This window comes from Peromyscus californicus, unplaced genomic scaffold (genome assembly GCF_007827085.1).
Source record: "Peromyscus californicus insignis strain IS unplaced genomic scaffold, ASM782708v3 Scaffold_9__1_contigs__length_137607984, whole genome shotgun sequence".
NCBI lineage: Eukaryota > Metazoa > Chordata > Mammalia > Rodentia > Cricetidae > Peromyscus > Peromyscus californicus.
Genome location: NW_026294617.1, coordinates 88,280,480 through 88,298,187, shown reverse-complemented (window position 1 = coordinate 88,298,187; position 17,708 = coordinate 88,280,480).

The following is a 17,708-nucleotide window of genomic DNA, read 5'->3' as shown; positions in this document are numbered from 1 at the left end:
ATTGGCTTTATTTTTAAGTGCACACAACTAGCATTTCTTTTGCAGTGTGATAATTTACATGTTTTATAATATTTATTTGAAGGACAGCATGGAAGTAATGGTGTGAAGAGAGAAATAGGATAACAGGTGGAATGAAAAGCCAAGACGGTATGTTTCCCTGGTTAAAATCCACACTGAGAATATCTAGTATATAAACAATATGCAATTATACACCTTGCTTATATTAATTCATAGTCCAAAATTTCTGCATCTTTAAGATGTTTCCATTTATATTCAAGGATCCCATTGAATCTAAAATACTTTATACTTTCAATAAAACATGTATTTAAATCCCTCCATTTGCTGACCTAATATTGAAAACCATTGTAGACAATAAAAACACTTTTAATAATTCTTCCACCTCAAATAGATCCCAGCCCCCGAAGTGTAAAACAACAAAGGCAATAGATGAAAATGAATCAACGATGATGTCTGAAATTTTAGTTTAATTTTTTGCAGTTGCTCAAATATTAATCACCCAAGTTCTGATCTTTTTAAACGTGTAGAATCTACTTAAATTTTAACAACAAAAGAAGCTAAACAGAGATTTAGCCACACACTGTGAGGCACAACCCCAGCTTGGCAGGAGAAGAAACAAGGCTGTCATAGGATGCATAACTGTCACTTCTGTGAACTCCAAGAAACTATGTCCTAGGTGATCACAGTGCACAAGAACTCTATGATTTGTGCATTTTTTGACCATGTAGATGCTTTTCTTTTAAGATCATCTATTCAAACATTAACAGAAAGTGTTGGACAAGTAGATCAGAGTAGTGGCTCCCAAAGATTCGACTCCACACTGCAAACTGTAACTCGGTTAAAAGCTGGGACTGTTATATTATCATGGGACAGTTTTCAAAGGCTGACAACAAACGTCAGATCTTTAATTAGAAAGTGATTCTTTTCTGCTTGTTTTTTTCAAAGTATGAAATAGGGAGAAAGAAAAGGCCCAAAGTCCTAGAGGTTATTGAAACTTGGGTGAGTAGTCTACTCTTGCTAAAGAAAATGTACAAGGCATGAGAACATGGTTTTCCTTACAGAAGCTAGGATTATACTTACCATAACTGGAATTATTTTTCCTCACTGGAATCAACATGGGACTTATATTTTAATTTATACAGTGGGAGTTTTAAAAGTAATTACTTAATAAATCTGTCAGTAAATAGGATACACCAAATGTTGACTATATACCTGATGCTTAGGAAGGAAGGAAGTAAATATTCATTATTATTATTTTATCAAATACTGTTAAGCCACATATTTTTATTTTCTCAAATGAGCAGGTATGGTGCTTCTTTGCTAGTTTGTAGCCAAAATGGCTTTTGTGGACTTGGAACTTAACTGACTTTTATAATACAAAGGCTCTGGAAAACCACATTTTCTGTCTCAAGACATCAATTTATAGCAGTTGGGGTAAATGCACACATTTAAAAAGGACAGCCGGGCGGTGGTGGCGCACGCCTTTAATCCCAGCACTCGGGAGGCAGAGCCAGGCGGATCTCTGTGAGTTCGAGGCCAGCCTGGGCTACCAAGTGAGTTCCAGGAAAGGCACAAAGCTACACAGAGAAACCCTGTCTCGAAAAAAAAAAAATGTTTTAAAAAGGACAGTCTGAATCAGATAGTGTGTGATCAGAACCAAAGAGTCAATTATATCTGCTATTATCTATATTTAGCTTCTCTTTGGAAAGTGATGTCCCCATTTCTTTCTTTTTTTTACTTATTAGATAAACCAAGAGGCCAAGTGTTAAGAGGTCAGCCTGACTGGGAAGACAGGTACTAGGGTATTCCCTTCCTGACCAGAACATGTTGAAGATTCTGTTTTCACATACAGAGCAAGATGGAGCCCCAAGAGTTGTTAAGTAAAACCTCATCTACAGTTAGATGTGCTCATAAGATCACCCTGCCTGTCAGAATGAGAGGAGCTTGGACAAAAGATCACGTGAGGGAGAACAGTGATGGCTATTTCAGTGGTTTGGTGAAAGATATAACTGATGTGGTTGTGGTGGCAGAAATGGGGAGCTGGAGGGAAATCATGAGATTTTCTTTTAGAGGACAACTCAAATCTAGACTTCCATTGTAGCATCTCTGACTCCATTTCCACAGTCGTAAGAGGGACAAATGACAATTGCCACTTGTAGTAGCTATTAGGTCAGTGGACCCTTGTACACAGCAGGGCAGGAAGACCACACTCAAGCTGTCTCACACTCAGCCTTTCCCGGTGTGGGCTTCCAGGAGAATTAAGCATGAGGATATTAATAAAGGCATAGAATTATACTAGCATAGTATAAAGTCTCACTCAGTGTTGCTGGTGATGGTGGTTGTTAAGATAAGCTTAAAGCAGAATTCTGTAGTTCTTTGACTTCATCATTAAAAATGAAACTAATAACTATGGAATGCTAGCACCAGTGTGAACCCCTGCCTCCATATGGAACTGTTTGAGTGAGTGGTGTGTAGGAACCTTCCAGAGCACAAGCAGGAACCATAGATTAGCAGAAGGAAATGTTATTGTCATTTTTACCTTTTCATTTGCATTTACATCTTTAAGTCAGCCTTCCCCCCTACACACACACACGCCAGGTGTTCAAACATTTGTAATTAAAACAAAACTCAAAAGAAAGCTAGGAAGACTTGAAATTAGTTGCTAATAAATCAAGTGACCTCAGAAACCATTCTATAGTGTTTGTGCCCTTGCACAAAGAATACATCCAAAGCACACTTGTGGGACAGATTTGTTGTAGAACATGGAAGGCAGGTAAGGGCCCCACAATTCCATTTAGATGGATAGTTGAGTCATCTGTTCTTGCCTGAAATTCATAACACATGAGAGGCTAACTGGAAACCTCACATGCATGAAAACCATTGCCTTAGTTAGGGTTTCTATTGCTGTGAAGAGACACCATGACCACAGCAACTCTTATAAAGGAAAACTCTTAACTGGTTGTAGCTTATGGTTTCAGAGGTTTAGTCTATTATCCTCAGGGAAGGCTATGGCAGTAGGCAGACATAGTGCTGGAGAAGAAGCTGAGAGAGCTACATCTTGATCCTCGGGCAACAGGAAGTGAACTGTCATACTGGATATGGCTTGAGCATAGAAGGCCTCAAAGCCTACCCCCACAGTGGTACAGTTCCTCCAAGGCCACACTTACTCCCAACAATCACATCTGCTAATAGTGCCACTCCCTTTGGGGGCTATTTTTTTTCAAACTACCACATTCCACTCCCTGGCTACCAAAGTTTAGTAGCCACATCATAATGCAAAAATGCATTCAGTTCAACTTCAAAAGTCCCCGTAGTCTACAACAGTCTCAAACTTATTTACAAGTCTAAAATTCAAAGTCTCTTCTGAGATTCATGCTATCTCTTAACTGTAATCCCCTGTAAAATCAAAATCAAAGAGCAGATCACATACTTCCAACATAAAATGGCACAAAATATACATTCCAAAACATAGGGAAGGGACCATAGTGAGGAAATACAGGACCAAAGCAAGACCAGAAGCCAGCTGGGCGAACTTCAAACTCTGCATCTCCATGTGTGATGTCAAAACACTCTCCACATCTCCAACTCCTTTCAGTTTTATTGACTGTAGCATACTTCTTTCTCTTGGGCTGGTTCCACTCCCTGTTAGCAGCTTCCCTCAGCAGGTATCCCATGACTCTGGCATCTCTAACATCTTGGGATCTCAAAGAAAAACCAAGCTTCAACTTCAGTTTCACACAATGGCATCTCTAGACCTCCATGCATGGATACCCCTGATACATGCCTAGCCTCAGCATCTTTCCTTAGTCGTGAAGGTTAATTCCATAACTGCTTTCTTCTATCCTTAACTTTAAAGCCAGAACCATGTTGCTGAAGCTGCCAAGTTCTGCTCCTTGCTGGGACTGGAAATTGACCCCCTCGTTCAATTACATCTTCACCAGATTTCTGTTTTTTGACTGTTTTCTTCACTGCTTAAGCTTGGCTGTCCTGAAATTGAGTCTGTAGACCATGCTGGCCTCAAACTCAGAGATCTGCCTTCCTCTGCTCCTGGAGTGCTGGGATTAAAAGTGTGCATCACCACACGTGGCTCTAAGCTTTTCTTTAATTCCTTTCCACAAGTTGGAAACTTAGCTAGGTGGGATCTTGCCCTTAGGTCACTACTCCCTTTATTCCATTGTTCAAATACATACACAAAGAGCAAAAAGAAGAAATAATAAATCCCAACCAAATGCAACATTTCTTGGTGACCCAGAAGGAGGTTTTCCGATTCTGACTAAGGTAATGGTGTGTGCTAACTGGAATGCAGTTTGGCACTTGAAGTTTACTCTATTTGAGCCTCAGCACGATCATATAAAGTCTGCCTGAACTGACATTTCTCAAGAGAGAAAGGAAGTGGAAAACTATGGTACCAAAGAGAGCAAAGAAATCTCTCTCTCCCCTTCTCTCTCCCGCCCCTCTCTCTCTTCCTCCAAATCAGCGTGAGACTCGCGTCTTTGAACTTAAAATGTGTGTTACAAATGAAGGATGATAAGTGTTAGATATTGCTGTGTTGATTGCCCGGCCAGCCCAGGAAGACTAAAATGGAGTTAAGTTAATAATGTTTTGTACCCAAGGCTCCTTCACTGCTGGCATGTCTGTAACTGTGTCTCCTGTGGGGCTCAATTGTGCTTGTTGAATCTCTCTCTTCTTTCAACACAGCATGCATTCTGAATTGTTTCATTTGTGTTCTGTTGCATAATCAGAATTTAAAAAAATAATAAACCGATGAGTATTTAGATTTTAAGCAGTCATTTAGTGGAAAAAAAATAACACTACATACAGAAAATGGTAAGTACCTAACTCCTCACTTCTTAGCCCAAATTATATATGTATTTACTCTTTGTGTGTCTTCCACTTTCGAAAGGACCTACAATGATGAGTCAAACACAGTGTGAACATTTTTTTTTGAGAATGACTTATTGCGCCTTTAAAAAGCTTAGTAAGTTTTATATCCAGACACTTAAAGAGGGTGGAATTATAGGATTTGCAATTATGAGGAGTTTTAGAGCACAACTATCCCAGAGCATTTTGCAGAAGGAAGAAAGAGTAAGGGTAAAAATGGTAGCATTCATTGAACCATATGACCAGAGATTTGCAGATGGTCAGGGCCAGATTAAGTAAAGTGTTACTTCATTATTCAGTGCAGAGGAGGGCAGGGCAGGGTAAGACAGGGAAGGTGACTTAGTACAGGAGAGCCTTTTTGTGTCAAATATGAAGGTGTAAGTATGGTATTGCATAATGCCACCACTGTCTGATGTTTACAAGGTAAATAGGGAGCCTTCATTGTAGACCATTTGGCCTCTTTTCCTTGTTTATACCTCTAATCAGAAATGGAAAGGATCATTAAGGCTTTTGATCCTTACTTAGTGTCTAAAAGAGCTGAGATATGGCTTTTCACTATATTTTTTGTTTTGTGTTGTTTTTGAAAAGGTCTTATTATGTATCCCTAGCTAATCTGGAACTCACTGTGTAGACCAAGATAGTGAGGTACTTGCAGCAATCCTCCTGTCTCTGCCTCCCATGGGCCAGGATTGCCGACTTGTGCCACTACACCTAGATAGCTCAAAGTCATTCTTGTCACGGGAGCACAAGCAGCCAAAGGACTTCTGGATGACTCAGTGGAGAGAAGGAACAGAGAACAGAAGACAGCCCGCTGCTGGTACTGCAGCCTCTGAGTGCTGAAGGCCATTGCCTTGTTCCCCAGAAATCGTGTTGTTCAGTTGACTCTGGGTATCTGTATAATCAGGTTGTAGATACCCCTACAGACGCCAAAAATCTCAGATGCTGAAGTTCCTTATATAAAATAGTTTAGTACTTACTTAAGGCCCTGAAAACATCCTTCCATATACTTTATATCATCTCTCAAATCCTAATAATTGTTAATACAATGTAAATAGCATGTAAATAATTGGCATTATTTTGTTGTGTTGTTTGGCTGATAATAATATCAAGACAGCCCACATACTCAATGCAAATACATTTTTTTCTAAATATTTCTTGCTATATAATTGGTTGGCTCCATGAAGGGCCAACTAAGCACAACTCAAAAGTATGACTGCTTTAATTTCTGTTAACAAGGTCAGCAACAGCCCCAGTTTTGACAACAGCTAACTATTCACTATCAGGAGGCAAAAGTTTCATGGACTTGTGGTCTTACATCATAATATTCTAGGAACAACTAGTAGTCAACATTCATTGAGTGCCTACTAGGAATGAAGCACAAGAGCTGTGGCTTGTGAACAAGATGTTGTTACCCTAATTTATCGATATGGGCTCAAGAGAGCCAAAGACAGAACCCAGAAGAATGAGGGACCTGTCACTGGCAGAATTTAAAGATGGACATAGCTGTCTTCGGAGCTTCTGCTTTAGCTGACTTCTCTACACTCACAGTCTCCCAGAATTTCTCTTCAACATAGGCTGGATAAATCTGCTCCAGTGAAGCCTTTACTATGAGAAAGTAGAGTAAGAGAAATCTGGTCATTGACAGTGGCCACTATGGTTAATGACATTCTGTACAACTCTACAATATACCACATAGGTACAACTTCAATGAGAAGACATCTGTAGGAAATCGTGAAATGAACAATGAACAAGGCTCCAGAAGTAGCTCATTATTTGTTTCATAGGTGAATACTTTCTGATTAGTGTTTTGGATGTGCATGTATATGTGTTCATGCATGTTTGCATATTTATCTGTGCACCAGTACATGTGTGTACAGGTGATCATGCACTATGCATATGGAAGTCAGAGGTCAACCTTGAATATTGTGACTTAGGCATGACCCATCTTAATTCTTTATTTTGTCCTGGAGCTTGAAAAAGAGTCTAGGCTGGCTGGACAGCAAGCCCCAGGAAATCTCCTGTCTCTAGATACAAAGTGTATGTCATCATATCTGGCTTTTTGAGTTCTGGGGAGTCCATTGAACTTGGGGCCTCATGCTTGCATCACAAGCACTTTACTGACTAAACTACCCCTTTAATCAGCTTTGTAAATTCATAACTCAAAATCTAGAATTAAATCCCTACAAAAAGCTATTATTAGTTTTTCCTTTCATTATCATATAACTTTATTAAAGAGTAAGAGCTAGGCAGAAATTAACTTAAGAGAGTTTGGAGAGTAAAAAGAATACATTGTACTGCAATGTGTATTAGAAAATCCAAACACCAAAATCAAACCATAATTTTGAGTGTAATTATTACTTCTATTATTTTCTTCATGTGTACGTGGTATGTGTGTATACATGCTCACATGGGTGGGCACACATTTGTGTGTAGCTGTGCTTCTATTTGTGTGTGCATGTGAGTGAAGGCTAAAGGTTGACTTTGGAGTCAACTTGCTCTGGACTAAACTGAGGCAGCACCTCTCTGTTGAAATCAGGGCTCACTGTTTCAGCTAGTCAAGCCAGTCAACTTGCTCTAGGAATCCTCTGCTTCTGTCTTCTCAGCACTCAGTTCCAGGAAAGTCTCCTCCCAGCGTTTATGTAAAAAGATCCAAACTCCAGCACTGAAGTTTACACATTCACCTCTAAATCACCTCTCAGCTCCCAAATTATCATCATTTTTTACTATCAGCAATGGAGACATGATATGGCATAATTGGAGATGATTGATCTGGTTGACTGTTATTTATTCAAATTTGGGAACGAAGTAAGAGAACTTTGTATATTTTAAGCTACATTTGTCCAACTACAACAAGTCCTCAAATAACCTCATACAACTATCTGAGCACAACAGTCCAGGGCTTATATAGTAGCCTTTTACATCAGGAAGACAGGGTTGTTTATTTTTTACTTTGTAGCTTTCCACATTTGGCTTCCAAGATAATTCAAGATGGTTGCTCTAGCTCCTGATGTGCCTGCGTTTAAAGGGAAGGAGAATAGGGATGAGGAAAGCAGATTCCTTCCCTCAAGGATATTTTCTGGAAAGTTTATATACTTTTTTTAAAAAGGCCAGTGACCATTCTCAGTGAAAACTCTGTTGGTAGGACAGAAAAGGGTGATGGGGACACCTATGACAGAGGCAGAATGCACGTTGGGTTCTGGATCCTAATGACACAAGTTGAAAATCACTCCGTCAGAAGCTATTTCAAATTGTAAAAATTTTACCAGTTTCATGAGACATACTCATTTGCTACTGAGCAGGACATATTCCTGGCATTCAACCCAAGTGAAAATTGTTATAAAGCAAGGCAAGACCAGCGCAGCTAGATGACCCTCATGCGTCTTTGCAAGAGTTGTGGCATCAGGCTCCACTTTCAGGAAGTTGTTACAACTGAAAGCCTATAAAGATCAATCACCTCAAATAAGATTGCCATTTTAAAAAAGATTTATGTTTTATTTAAGTGTATGAGTGTTTTGTCTGCATGTATGTCTGAGCACCATGTGCATGCAGTGCTCATGGAGGCCAGAAAAAGGTGTTGGCTCCTCTGGAACAAGAGTTGCAATATGTTCTTAGCCAACACATGGATGTTGGGAACTGAACTCTGGTACACTGGAAGAATACTGGTGCTCTTAACTATAGAGACATTTCTTCAGTTCCAAGATTTCCAATTTAAAAGAAAATTCAGTGATCCTCCTTTTAAAAATAGAAAAATAGTATACGGCAAATTTTAATTCTAGTATTATAACTAAATGTAGTGCTTGTGTGACTAGATATTTAATGCATTTATAGGGTCATAAATGCACCACATAGTTTTTAACAATACAAAGTGATATATCACATGAGTAAGGAGACTATTGTTTCTTTGCCTTGTATGTTCATATGAAATAATGTTTTTACAGACACTTGCCATTTAAAAATTAAATTAAAAAATTAAGCTTTCCTCAATCTTTGAACCTTCTTCTGAGAATGTAAATTGGAAATTCACGTGTATGTGTGTGTGTGTGTGTGTGTGTGTGTGTGTGTGTATGTGTGTGTGTGTGTGTGTGTGTGTGTGTGCATGCGCACGCATGTACACACTGGTGCACTGAGTAAAGACACTCAAGAATGATTCTCAAGAAGCTTACACTCAAGTCTTAGAATCGTGTACTGTCTTTTTCTATATAATTCTATCTAAATACTTAATAAACTCACTGATTTTACTTCCCTCTGACTTATCCTGAAACCATTTCAGTAGCATATTCCAGGATCTAGCTTCACTTGAGTGGAGGTCGCTAAGGAGAAAGGGGAATCCTCAAGCTTTTAATGGCTGTGTTACGCAGTGTCTGACGACACCTTTTTGGGGGGGTTCTCCAGGATTTCTCTGAAGCAATGTGGGCAAGTTTTACTGGACAACCACTTACCTGCTTACTCTTGCACTACTGGTTGTGTTTCCTTCATCTCTATATTCTTTTGTTTTCTGGCCAGAGACCCACAAGCTATTTAACGAGTACCTCAGGTGTCAAACAGAGGGAACCCTATAGATATTTCCATAACCCATTCCTGGACCGAATGGAATAAGACAGTGTTTACTCAGGAAGACATCAAGTGGAGCGTAGATCCTCCAAATGTCCTAAGCCATTCTCTTGCCTGGGATAAAAGCCAGAGAGTTACCAGAGACCCTGTTGAGGAGAACTGTCTCTGCCACCTAGGCATTGCATTTAACCCTTCTAGCAAATGTATGAGTTTTACACTATCAAAATCGTGAATAATCTACTCAGCTTTTGGGAGACTGAAGTCAGTTATTATGGATCTTAAGAAACTTGGAAGTCATAGCAAGGCATTCTGCCTCTGGAGACTTACGTTACCTATAAGAAGTCTCTTCCAGAGGACCAGGGTTCAAATCCCAGCACTACATGGTAGCTCATAACCCTCTGTAACTCCAGTTCCAGAGGATCCAACGTGTTCTTCTGACCTCCCCAGGCACCAGACATGTGGTGCACAAACACTCATGCTCAGAAAATAAATAATAAATTAATAGAATGTCTTTTGCCGGGCGGTGGTGGTGCAAGCCTTTAATCCCAGCACTCAGGAGGCAGAGCCAGGTGGATCTCTGTGAGTTCGAGGCCAGCCTAGTCTCCAAAGCGAGTTCCAGGAAAGGCGCAAAGCTACACAGAGAAACTCTGTCTTGAAAAAAAAAAAAAAAAAAAAAAGAAGGCTCACCAGTCAGACCCCTTTCTCAGCAACAGCTCTAGCATATTTGAAGGCCATTATAATCCTCACAACATGCATGTGCCCTGTGAAAGGAAGAGAATGTAAGAAGTGGTTCCAAGTATGAAGCTGTCACTCCCACCCTCTTTCCCTCTCTTAACCATTTTAATCACTTGTGATCAACATCTTCTTTCCTACACCTTTATGTATATTATGATGACAAATTAATTTTATCAAACTCTGGCAAAGGATGAAAACGGTTTTGATTTTCTTATTTGCAGGTGCCTATGGAGGCTGGAGGCATTAGGTTTTGGATTCTCCCAGCACTGGAGCTACAGGTGTGACCCACCCAATTTGGGTACTGGAAACTAAACCTGTGTCTCAGTAAATGCTCTAAACCATTGAGCCATCTCTCCAGCCCACAGATAGTATTTTTTTTAAAAAAAAACTATCCTTTCAGCATTATTGAAATAATTAATTAGTAGTGATTATCTTCATATATATGAAAATCAATCATGGGGCTGGGGAGATGGCACAGTGATCAAACTGATTAACATCTAAGCATGGGAACAAGAGCTTGAATTCTTAGCAGTTACATAAATGCAAAGTGGAGATGGTGACCCACCTGTAATCGCTGCATGTGGGAAGTAGAGACGGAAGGCAAGATTAGCTAAATCGGTGAGCTTTGGGTTCAAATAAGAGACCTTGCCCCAATATATAAGATGGAGAGCAATCCAGGAAGAAACCCAATACCAATGTCAAGCTTTCCTAGCATGCATGAGGCCCTGGGTTCCATTCCTGACACAGCATAAACCTGATTATGATGGCATACATCCGTAATTCCAGCACTTGAGATATAAAAGAGGGAGGATCAGTGGTTCAAGGTCGTCCTTGGGTACAGAGCAAGTTCTAGACTAGCCTGTGCTACATGACAGCTTGTCTTTGAAAATTAAAACTAAAAAAAAAAAAGAGGCCAGGCATGGTGGCACATGCTTTAACTCCAGCACTCAGGAGGCAGAGGCAAGTGAGTGTATCAGCAGCTGATCTGATGATGTTTTGGTAGCTACCTGCTATTTTACCTAGTCTTTTACTTTTACTTTGCTTGCTATATACTTAATTAACTCACTCATTCAAAACTGAAAGTTCAGTTATTGTTGATTGTTCCCTCGAACACACTGAGCAGAAGCTCAGAAGCTCAGAAGTTTCTGAGCTCCAAACCGTAGACTTCTTCTCAGGTGTCCTTGTAAAGACAAATAATAAAATGAGAAATCACACCCAAGTTCCCTCGGTTTGGACTTTTCCCTAATTGTGGAACAAGGAGCAGAGTTGTAATTTATTGAACTTGTAGATGTATGTATGTAAATAAGAAAATGTGGTTCTTTTTGCTCATACAGACACTTCACGTGCACACCATGCCTTTCCCAGAGGTACTCAAGGCACTCAAGGTAAGTTATAAATTGAACTGTCTTCCCCACGAAACGGGTTTTCTTATATTCATGTCTATTGCAAGAACAACGTTGTAAAAAAAAAAAAAAAAAAAAAGTTGCTTCACCTTGCCGTAATTTACTTTTGAAGGAGTCCAGGAAAAGTTTGCTTACAGTCATATCAAAGTGAGAATTAAACTTGGTTGCTTTAGACAGGACCTCACTATAAGCCCAGGTCAGCCTCGAACTCTCAATCTTCTCACCTAAGCACTGAGACTTCAGGGATGAGCCTCTGTGCTTAGCTGTATTATCTTCACAACCCTAGGATTTTTTTTTTTTTCTGTCTAATAGAGGTTACCAATTATCTCACATGATCACTCTTTTGTTTTTTAATCCACTGGGGAAAGTTGGTGGTACATGAACACTATACTGCATATTTTAAGCTTTATTCCCAATTGAACCTCATCCCTCCTCCTTTTTTGGGAGGAGTCATACTTTATATATATTTTATAAGTGACTAAAAAAATCCATTATAGCTAATGATGGTGGGACAAATTAAAAAACTAAAAAGAGGAAAAAAACAGAAAAATTAGAAGATGAGATCTCCAGATAAAATAGTGATGTTTTCAAAAATTTTGTATGTTTAATGATTTATTTATTTTTTATTTATATTTTATGTGCATTGCTGTTTTACATTCATGTGTGTTTGTTTGAAAGCATCAGATCGTCTGGAACTGGAGTTACAGACCGTTGCTATGTGGTTGCTGGGAATTGAATCTAGGTGCTCAGGAAGAGCCATCTCACCAGCCCCCAAAATTAATGATCCTAATAAACTCAGTAATATAAGCCAACATCATGAGTAAAACACTAAACACAGTATTCTCCATGCTTTGGACTTACCTCTGCTCGCGTGTGCATGTGTGTGTGTGTGTGTGTGTGTGTGTGTGTGTGTGTGTGTGTGTGTGTGTGTGTATGTATGTGTATATGTTTTTGAGTCTTTTGGAAATATATACTTTTTCCCTAAAGCCTAAAACCTGCCCTCTGAATGGCTGTATAACATGTACACAAGGCCCAAATTTGATTATGCCTTAAGAATTATAAAAACTTGAATCTGAAAAGTGATTGTCTGTAAATTTTCAACAAATTTCAATACACATTCCTTAATCTCTGTCCACACTGGTTTCTTCTGCCATGCTGCCAGTGAGTCCTAGGTGGGTGTTTGTGTTCTTTCTTTCCTTAGTCTAGAGCATTCACCCTTTCTCCCTCCGTGGCCCCAGCTCTCTTTCTGCCTTAAGGCTTTGCCCAGTGCCTCCCTCTTGAGATGTCTACACTGAAGCCTCATTTCATTTTGCAACCCACCCTAAATCTATCACTCCAAATCCCTCATATCCTATCCTGCTTTTTCTCACTTACATATTTATTTCTTTTGGAAATGTAATAGATCCCTTACTTATTATGTTCGTTGCCTCCACCCTTTGCTTCCCAGCTGGAGTATGAGCTGCCTTCACTGAATGCATCAGTAAGCTTCAAGGTCTAAAACAGCTCACATATGATGCATTCAATTCACATTTCATTAAATTGATGACAACTTTGTGCGTCTCGAACAGTTCAATGAAAGTGAAAATATAAGGGCTTCTGTGAGACTATTTTTATTGTCATCTAATTCAAAAAGAATATTTAGCTTAAAAATATTTTTCTGTAACAAATTTTGTGAGAAATCTCAGCATCATCTTAGTGTCCTTGCATCTAATATTTCTTTACTTTGATTCTTTATGAATATTAATTTCAAATAAATTTATAAAATGTATCATGTGACTTGTGATAATTAATTTTATTGCACACTTATAAATATGTTTCCACGTGCTTAATTCAGAATTACTGTGAAATGTGATCCAATGTACCAGAAGGTGTCAAGGACCAGAATTCAAGTTCTTGGCCCAAGGTTTTACAGAGGTGTTACCGGGACTTCACTGGCTCAGCCCTTCTCAGGCCCCTATCCTCAGCTCTAACAGAACAATGGGAATTTCACTTGGAACTTTATTTGACCAATATTATCTCCTGGATACATTTCAAACTCTTCACTGGGAAATTCAAGGAGCATGAATCTATGTGTTTATGTACTTTTTTCAAACATATGCCAGGCATACTCTAACATAGTTTTTAATCACAACCACTCTGAAGTTCGCCTGCAGTCTCCTGAGAATGGCTTCCCATCACCAGCTCCTCTGAATTTGCCCTGTTTCCTGCTAAACTCCCTCCATGATTTATCTTTCAACCCTGGAACAACTAACCCCTTGTCCCACCTGCTTCAGGGAAACAATCCCTATCTTAGAACAGGAATGGTATTTATGTTTGGTGAATTTCACCTTTACACTATGTGATACCCTGACAGAGTCCTCAAGTAAAATGTGAGTTCTTTAGTACAAAAATTGTTTCTGATAGCACTGAATCCATTTTTCAGAGTAATTGATAGAGTGTTTGCATAATAAATGACCTAAAATGTTTGTTAAGAAAATTAATAAATGTCAAGATTAATGTCAGCATTAATGGAAAGTTTGTAATAATGTGTCAAATAAACCATAGCAAATAATTGCGAAGCATCTTTTTTTTTTAAATACCAAATATCACATTTAATCCTCACAACAGTCCCACAGGCTGCTCCACTTTATTCCCATGATTTCTGGTTTGCAGCTGAGAAAATGGAGCTGACAATGGTTAAGCCAGCTGTACCTTGGCAACGTCTCAGACCCAGTGCTTGACCTCTGGACTTGGACACTTGCCTGTGTATTATATTCATAAATGTACACATAATATATTAAATATACACATTCATAGTTCACTGACTTTTTATTCTGCAGTGTGTCTGAGGCTCAGACCTGAGGCTGGAAGTCTGGCAGCGGTAATTTTCAAGGGCATTTTACATACGAGTTTTATTTAATGCTAGTAAAAGAGGTCTGTAATCATTGACTGGTTTTGAAAAACTCAACCAGAATGAAATGTTCAAAAAGCTTTCAGCATCTCCTGACTGGAACTCAGGGTAGCTTTCAGGGAGCTGGTATTTACTAGTCTAGGAATAAATTTCTAGGAGAGATTATGGCAGCTTACAGTTAATACATATATTCTAGAAACTGGGCCTCGGTGAGCAGGGTTACAAATTAACTGTATTATGTGGCAAATGCCTGATTTCTCTCTACGTTAAAAAATATGATCTCAAAGTCCTTGGCCTTTATTCCATCTAATCTTCCAGGGAATCAAACTTATATCCAACCTAATTCTAATATATAGAAATTGATATACAACTTTTTAACAATCAGAGATTCTATCCATTATCCAAGAATGTGAAGGCTAGATTTCTTTCTATCTTAGCTTTAAATTAATCTCAACCTCAAAGCTAGACTGAAAATATAAAAATGTGAAGCATAGTTTAAGCTTGTGATGTCCAAATTTTGTTGTGATTAAATAGGAGTCATCCAGATGGATGCTGACTCAGCTGGTGTCGATGGGCCCAGCAACCTGTATTGTAACAGACTACCAAGGTGCTCCTGATGCAGGAAGCCTATGGACTGCCTTTGAGTCATCAAATTCAACTTCTAGTTTTATCATTGAGAAGTGAAGAAGTGAAATGACACGTAAATTCACACAGGAAGAAAGTTTTATAACACAGACTGGGGCTCAAAGCCCCTTGTTCAGTTCTATGTTTCCTGTATCACGTAATTTCTGGAAAAAAATATCCTTGAAATGTATCTATCTCTTCCTCTGTCTGTCTGTCTTATAGATTTCAAGCTGAACGTGTTCTTATGTCAAACTGTTATTTTTTTCTCTTGAAAGTAAAAGGTTATACTTATAAATATTTTATTTTTTGTTTTTCAAGACAGGGTTTCTCTGTGTGTAACTCTGGCTGTCCTAGAACTCACTCTGTAGACAAGGCTGGTCTCAAACTCACAGAGATCTGCCTGCCTCTGTGTCTGGAGTGCTGGGATCAGAGGTGTGTGCCTCTACCACACAGCTTACTTTGAAATATTTTAAGGAGCCTTGAATGTCCAGCTTTCTTTGCCTATCGGTTCTTAACCAAAGGCTTATTGTGAGACACTAGCAACAATACAGGTGTGTGTGTGTGTATGTGTGTGTGTGTGTGTGTGTGTGTGTGTGTGTGTGTGTGTGTGTGTGTGTGTTGCTGTACCATAACTGACTACCTAGCGTTCTTTCTGTATTGCAGACTCAGCCTTCATGGTAATAGGGGCAGATATAATTTCAGGCTGATGAAATGGGTGATTCCAAAGTCTCGTTTTCCACAGCTATCAAGAAAACTGAAGTTTGTAAATGCAGAAGGCAGTGGGAGTGTGGAAGCAGGGCAGGAAAAAAATATAAAAGACGATTTAGTTTTCATCCACATTGCCAGTATGTACAGTTCTCAACCTTTTGGTCAGAAACTGTGCAAGAGCCTAATTAACTTGCTGCCACAAAAGACGAAAAGAACTTTGAATTCTGTTTTGATTTAAACAAACATTGGTTAGTGTTATTATCAATCAATTACCACTTCCTTTCTCTGCAAATGACTTCTAATTTTATTTTGTTTTCAGCACCATTTCCTATATTATAATATTTTCTTCCTTTGTTTCAACAAACAGGTTTTTAAAATTTAAGAATTATCACTTTTTGATTTTTTTTTTTTGAGACAGGGTCTCACTATGCATTCCTGGCTAGTCTGGAGTTCTCTATGTAGGTCAGGCTGGACTCAAAATCTCAGAGATCTACATGACTCTGCCTCCTGAGTGCTGGGATTTGAAGTGTACACCACCATGCCCAGCTAACGGTGTTTTTAAAGATGGACTTGAAATGAAGCACGCTGACTTAAAATGGCACATATGCGCAGACTGAGAGAGTGAGCAGAGCCTGGTCATTTTGCCTGTGGCTTCACTGTGACTGGGACTATGAGTTATCCAAATCCAACTCTCCGTTATCCACTGTGCTTGTGTCAGGACCTGAGTTTTCTAGTCCCTAGTCTGCTCCTCAGCCACATTGTTGTGCTGCTGGTGCTCTTTCAGGAAAATCCAACTACTTTTAATACCAATCTAAGCACAAAACTTCATTAGGAAGCCGTAGTGCCTGCTTTTAAAAATAAAAAAACACACGATCTACTCCAAAAGCAGATATAAGATAAATAAGGTTATTTATGGCTTTAAGTCATTCTCTTCTCAATAGAAATTACTAAGAACTGAGTGGGAAGTGTTTAATCATGTTAGGTTGAGACATAAGAATTTGTCAATTTCAGGTCATTAATGGAAAATGGTATCCCTATTCATATCATAGGCTTTGATTTAAATGGCCTAACATAACTTGTTTCCTTGCTGTTGGCCTCTCTTCCTTTCAGTTTTTGTTACAGGTTTTTGATGGCAAAACGGTTACAAGTGTTCATCACAAAGGCTATCATTATGTGTTGTAAGCTGCAGTCGTTACAAACTGTTTGGATATCCCAAAATACTTCCTGTCAGATTACATTCCTGACTTTCCTTAGTTCTTGGTCAGAATGAAGCCTTGCATTCCTCTGTGTGTTTAGTGGGTACCTTTGAGGTATGCTGCATGAATCACCCAGTCGATCCAGCTTCGTCCAGGATCCCCAAGAGGGATCACATATCTTTCCCTTTGGAGCTCCTTCATTTCTCGTGGGCTTCTTATTCAGTTCCTGTGGCGGTGTGCCATGGTCTGTTCACAAGTTTGTTTTCCTAAACATATTGTAAGGCACACAAGAGGCTGTCATAGTAATCTTATTTCCACCACAGTCTCTAATACAGAGTAGACATGAAATTCATGTCTGAGGAAGAAGAATACGAATAGGGGGAGAGAGCAGGAAATAAATTCTGTGAGATCATAGGAATCTGACCATTATGTTATTTTCTGTGGAATTTCAGAGTTCAGAAAACTGACAATTGGGTGTCATGCTGGCTTATTGAAGTAAGAAGGCTTCATAATGCCTTTGCTTTCCTTCCTTTGCCCTACAAATGGAGACAGGATTTAAGAGACTTAGTCATTTTCTTAGCAGTGGGAACCTTATTGCAAAAGAAGGCAGCCCACTAGGAAGTAAAGGCCACTTGGCATGAATCGGCCTTACTCACCAGAAGCCAGCAGCCAGCTCCCACCCACTGCCTGCCTTCAGGTTGA